Here is a 6,190-nt window from a genome sequence, read left to right as displayed (position 1 = left end):
TGGTTGAGAGGACAGGTCAGGAATGACAACTGAAAATCAAGATCTGAGTTCTGGGGTGTAAAGTTCCAGGCTCCAACTTTCTGTAGCATATCATGACCCGGGCTGATGGAGCAAAGCCTTCATTATCCCAGCACAGGAAACCCAGTGGCTGGGTTTCTGGATGATGTCAGAAAACACAGGAAACCTGGAGAACAGATTGAATTCCCTCCCCGAGAGACCACTGACACCTCTTTCCGAAACACCTGAGAGTGCTCGCTTCTGCAGCGCATATGCTAAAATTAGAACGATAGAGATTAGCACGGCCTCAGCGCTAGGATGGCACACAAATTCGTGAAGCATTGCATATTTTGTGCCGTTCCCCAGCGAACTGCCAGCCTTTGTGGATTAGCACAAAAAATGGGGGGTTTGGAGAGGTCGCTCAGGGTGACTGCTCTGAGTTTGTGCCTTGCTGCTCGCAGCCAGGGGCCCTAAGACACCTAAGAGGCCCTCCTGGCCTCCTACCAGATCCTCTGTCATTGGACGTGAGACCCTACTTTGATGGCCACCCAGTCACATTTCCATTATTAGGTTACCTAGGTAATCCTAGTAGATTCATCTGAAGGCTTGTTCTCATTAGGTTAAAAAAAAAAAAAAAAAAAGAAAACCACCTGAGAGGCAATGGACATAGTAATAGCTAACATCTGTTTAGCACTTACAATGTGCCAGGCACTGACCTATGAAACGAGACCCCAAGAATCAACCAACAACCCAAAAGTTGAACAACAGGGAAGCAGTGAAATAAGTGATAGAATATCATTCATCGCTTATTTATTTCTGAGACAGAGGAAGAATCTCAAGCAGGCTCCACGATAGCAGCACCGACACGGGGCTCGAGCTCACCAAACCGTGAGACCACAACCTGAGCGGAAATCAAGAGTAGGACCCTCAACTGACTGAGCCATCCAAGCTCCCCTGCCATTCATCAATTTAAAGTGCTTTCAGGGGTGCCTGGCTGGCTCCGTTGGTGGAGCATGTGACTCTCGATCTTGGGGTTGTGAGTTCGAGCCTCATGTTGGGTGTAGGGATTACTTAAAAATAAAATCTTTAAAAAAAATAAGTAAAATGCTTTCAAATAGCTAATGAAATAGGAACATTTACTTACTGTAGCATTATGTGAAAAATTCAGGATTCAAAAATATACAAATGGTGTAATCCCAACCATTTTTAAAACTAACACATGGAGAGGGGGCACCCGGGTGGCTCAGTCGGTTAAGCATCCGACACTGCCTCAGGTCATGATCTCACAGTTTGTGAGTTCAAGTCCCGCATCGGATGAGCTTGAGCCCCACTTCGGGCTCCATGCTGACAGCACAGAGTCTGCATGGGATACTCTCTCTCCCTCTCTGTCTGCCCCTCGGGGGACTCTCTCTCTGCTCCTGGCTCACTCACGCACTGTCTCTCAAAAATAAATTCATTAATTAATTGAAAAAACCTAAAAAGTCTCATTAAACCGAGTGTGGGGTCCTTCTAAACATTGAGCCCTGTGTGACTTGCATAGGTAGCATGTCCGGGAAATTGGCCCTGGTGCCAGTTAGGTATTTCTGGGTGTTAATATTATCCGTGATGGTTTCCCTTTTTGTATTTGCCTATTAGCTCCAAGTTCTATTGAGTGAACATACATTATTTTTATTTTTAGAAAATATAATGACTGAAGAAAAAAAAATATATATATACATATAAAATGAGTGATTTGTAAAAGAACCAACAAAAGGGGCACCTGGGTGGCTCAGTCGGTTAAGCGTCTGACTCTTGGTTTCTGCTCAGGTCATGGGTCTCACGGTTCATGAGTTCAAGCCTCTAGCAGGGCTCTACACTGACAGTGCAGAGCCTGCTTGAGATTGTCTCTCTCTCCCTCTCTCTCTGGCCTTTCCCTGCTCATGCTTTCTCTCTCTCTCTCTCTCTCTCTCTCTCTCTCTAAATAAATAAATAAATAAATTTAAAAAAGAAAAGAACAAAAGTCAACAGTTATCTACCCATAAGTATAGAAGAGCATGATTTGGGACACCAGTCATACTATGTCACAGGCGAGGACTGAATCTGGGATGTAGAGACAAGTGGCAATCTGGCCAGAGGGGACAAAGTCAGAAGCTGCCACAAATAGAGAGAGGGAAGGGTAACCCTGTACCTGGGACTAGGCAGATGAGACCCCAGCTGCCTGCAAAAAAAGGTCCCTGCCCCAATGTGGGCAGGGGTGAATGATCAGCCAAGTGTACAGCCAAAAACAGATGTTTCCATAGTAAGGAAGAGTCACAGTGGTGGTGGAAGTGAAACAGGCCAACAGAGTGGCAACGCACTAGCCCATGTAACCCACGATGGCCACAGCAAGAGATGTGCCAAGAAGTTTAAAACTTAAAACTGCTAAGGAACAAAAAGCGGGGAGGAGAATCCGAGTTTCAGGAGCCTAGGTGGTCGAGGCAAGGCCCAGAATGACTCTAACGTACGATTCTCTTTGTACCGTCAGGCTGGTATGAGGGGAACCACGTATATTTCACTAACTTATTTAAACTAGTGTTTATTGTCTCTCTCTGCCGAACTAGAGTATAAGCTATACAAGGACTAGAGTTTCTGTTTCATTCAGTATTGTACCCCAGCTCCTAGGAACATGCTTCGCACACAGTAGGCACTCGAAAAATATTTGTTGAATTGCAAGTCTGGTCCAATTCTTATGTCCTTGTGTGTGAAGCAGAGAACAGGGTTGGTAACGGGATAGGCCAAGTCACAGGAACAATCAGAATGGAAAAGATGTCCTTGTTTTGAACTCCAACGAGAACATGAGGGATCCCCTCTTAATTATTCAGTCCCTTAATCACTCAGTGCTTATCCCAAAGGGGATGGGGGAAATATACAACACACCTATCTACATCTCATTAAGATAAATCAATTCTTGGAAATTCCCCAGAAGACAGCCGGTCTTTCCTCTTAGTTTCACGAGGTGACCCCAGACACCACACAATTTCAGGGTCATTCTGAAATTGTATTAACAGTTCCTGACGCCACATCTTCTATGAACAGGTGGAAGAGAAACAAAGGAAAGCAATTACTGAGATGCCAAGAGCTGCGAAAGGGTTAAATACGGGCCTGGGAATGAAAAGAGGCTGTGTGGGTCCCCGCCCCGGCCCATAATGCAGCGCCCCAGCCCCAGTGCTGTCACAATGGCTTCCAATGCCAACAGGCAGCTCCTCCACATTTCTTGCCTAATCCCGAGCACTTGAACGAGGGAAATGTAGCCACAAACACGCTTTTCCCCCCTTCTTTCTGGGCGCCCCCTCTCACCAGCATAATAAACAGGAAATGCCTCCAATGTTCCAACAGCATCAATGGCAGGTATTTTTCTGAATCAACAGAGAAATGCATGCACATTTCTCTCCCTTTCCATTTTCTTTCCCTGAGGCAGCATTAAAGAATGCAGTTAACCCCAGGCAAAAAAAAAAGAAAAAAGAAAAAAATAGCAGCTTGGAAGAATGTGGTTACCCCTGTGGAGAAATAGACTGTCTTCAACACTGGCTGAAAATGCAGGGTATAAGGGGTGGAACTGGAGACTCATTTACCAAAGGGCAAGAAAGAGGGAAGACGGAATTTTTCTTGACCGTGGTTTCCAGTGATGAATTCTAGGCTGCAAGTGGAGACATTCTAAAAGGCTCAGCTACCCTCTGTCCTGGCCTGCAATTAGGACAGAAGATGACATTTGAGAGTGTCTCCGTGTAGGGGCAGAATCGTGGGGTACATGCACAGGAAATAGCACGCACGGGCTATGAAGTTACCAGACCTGGCTTTGCCACAGAGATCTTGGGCAACACTCAACGCCCACAGGAGGAACGAAGTGCATCTGAGCCCAGCGGGTAGCCACCCTCCAGATCTTTTTTAAAGACAAAATACAATTTTACCTAAGGCAGCACACCTAAACTTGTAGTAGGACAAACCACCTGCTACCAAGGAATTTGAGAGGTTAAACCCAAGCGTGGAAAATATTCAGGTTTTCTCACTGCAGACAGGTGAAAACGCAGACTTAAATGATCTATGTTAGCCAAAATAAAGCTGGTAGGGCCAGCTTCCATCACACCAAGAGGGTTTGTTCTGTGAACTTGGCTAACAACGTAGCCGTAGTGTTTGTTCCCGTAAACCTTCTACTAGCTGGATGACCCCCAGGCAGGTTAACAACCTGTCGGTGCTTTCGTTTCCTCATCTGTAAAATCGAGGTACAACACCTAATTTATAGGGATGGTGTAAAAATTAGCAATGGTGGGTACAAAGCACCTAGAACATCACAGATAGGATAGTGGTAGTGCTACAGTTATTATGTGATAGAAGAGGCGATCGAAAAGGTAATTTTGACTCGTACTTCTGCCCTTGCCCTTAAGCACTGCCAGTTTATATAGTATTTGGAAGTAGGGAAAACACAAGAAGAAGATTCAAATCATCACCAGTCTAGAATGATGCAACACCACACACATGGGCATAACCAAAAGGTGTGAAAGAACTTCCCAAACCTAGGGACGCCTGGATGGCTCGGTAGGTTAAGCATCTGACTTCGGGTCAGGCCGTGATCTCACAGTTTGTGAGTTCGAGCCCTGCATCGGGCTCCGTGCTGACAGCTCAGAGCCTGGAGCCTGCTTTGGATTCTGTGTGTGTGTCTCTCTCTCTGCCCTTCCCCTGCTCATGCTGTGTCTCTCCCTCTCAAAAATGAATAAGCTTTAAAAAAATTAAAAAAGAAAAAAAGAACTTCCCAAACCTCTTTTGAAGTATAGTTGACATAGAGATTATGGCGAGCCAAAAGGTAAAAAAAAAATATTAAGGATGGACACAGGCTCATGAGCTGCCCATAAGCATAACAGCAAATTTGAGAAGTGTAGTGCAGAAGCCAACCATGACTGAACCCGGCTTTTGAGGAGGTATGAATGAAATGGGCAGGGGAAGTGTCAGTTAAGCATCCGACTTCAGCTCAGGTCATGATCTCGCGGTTCTTGGGTTCGGTTCGAGCCCTGCGTCGGGCTCTGTGCGGACAGCTCAGAGCCCGGAGCCTGCTTCGGATTCTGTGCCTCCCTCTCTCTCTCTCTGCCCCTCCCCTGCTCGTGCTCTGTCTCTCTGTCTCTCTCTCTCTCTCTCAAAAATAAATAATAAACATTACAAACATTAAAAAAAAAAATGAGCAGGGGGAAAGACCACTGGTTTTCTAGTAACAAGGCTGGTCAGCGATCTGCAGACACTGTGTGCCTGCTGCTAGCACCGAGCAGGTGGCTCCCATGAAGACCTTCCCTGATGCTGTCCTGCCTCCTGGAACCCGACTGCACATCCTGGCCCGTGCCTCTCAACACATCCTTTGCATGTTACCTCCCGCTGCTTCTTTGTGGATCCATTTGCTGGACCACCATCATAGAGCAGTATTTGATCTTATACATCTTTATATGAAATGACCAATATAGGAAAAGTCCCTGGCCCTGAGTTACTGTAATGAAGGGCACGAGAGCCAGGCCGTCCTGATCTCTCATTATAATAGCATTAATGCCAATTCTCTCGCCAGTTCTTAACATTATTTTCCCTTCCTCCTCCCTTTGCGAACCCCACATTACTGAGCAGGGGACCGGTCAACAAAGAGATTGAATGCATGATAATCACACACCCAAGGTTCACACCGTCACAGTCACACTCTTTCATCACCATTTGGAACCTAGTTCTCCTACTTGCCGATGAGAGGTTAGGGGGTTACCTGTCGCAAACAATTCAAAAGGGGTGGGAAATTTGCACCCCACCTCTTTGTACATCAGGAGTAGGGACTGAGAGTCTTTCTCCCCTGACAAGGTTTGAAAATGGCAGTATTTCAACTAATAGTGAGACAGCATACAGCAGTAGTATGAACGAATGAGGTTCAGTCATAAAAGCCACATTGGGGGGTGCCTGGGTGGCTCAGTCGGTTAAGCATCCGACTTCAGCTCAGGTCAGATCTCGCAGTTCGTGAGTTCGAGCTCCGCGTCGGGCTCTGGGCTGACGGCTCAGAGCCTGGAGCCTACTTCCGATTCTGTGTCTCCCTCTCTCTGCCCCTCCCCTGTTCATGCTCTGTCTCTCTCTGTCCCAAAAATAAATAAATGTTAAAAAAAATTAAAAAAAAAAAAGAATTGAAAAAAAAAGCCACATTGGTTTGCGGTTAAATGAGGTG

At 46.1% G+C, this 6,190-nt stretch overlaps 1 non-coding gene across 1 annotated transcript; it reads left to right on the top strand.

Annotated features, from left to right (window-relative positions):
* The first annotated feature begins 248 nt into the window (after positions 1 to 248).
* LOC123595518 lies at positions 249 to 350 on the top strand. Its single transcript, XR_006711217.1, has one exon. It is a non-coding gene; the product is annotated as a U6 spliceosomal RNA (small nuclear RNA).
* Positions 351 to 6,190: the final 5,840 nt, after the last annotated feature.

This window comes from Leopardus geoffroyi, chromosome X (assembly GCF_018350155.1).
Source record: "Leopardus geoffroyi isolate Oge1 chromosome X, O.geoffroyi_Oge1_pat1.0, whole genome shotgun sequence".
Taxonomy (NCBI): domain Eukaryota; kingdom Metazoa; phylum Chordata; class Mammalia; order Carnivora; family Felidae; genus Leopardus; species Leopardus geoffroyi.
This window is presented reverse-complemented; position numbering and strand designations above follow the sequence as displayed.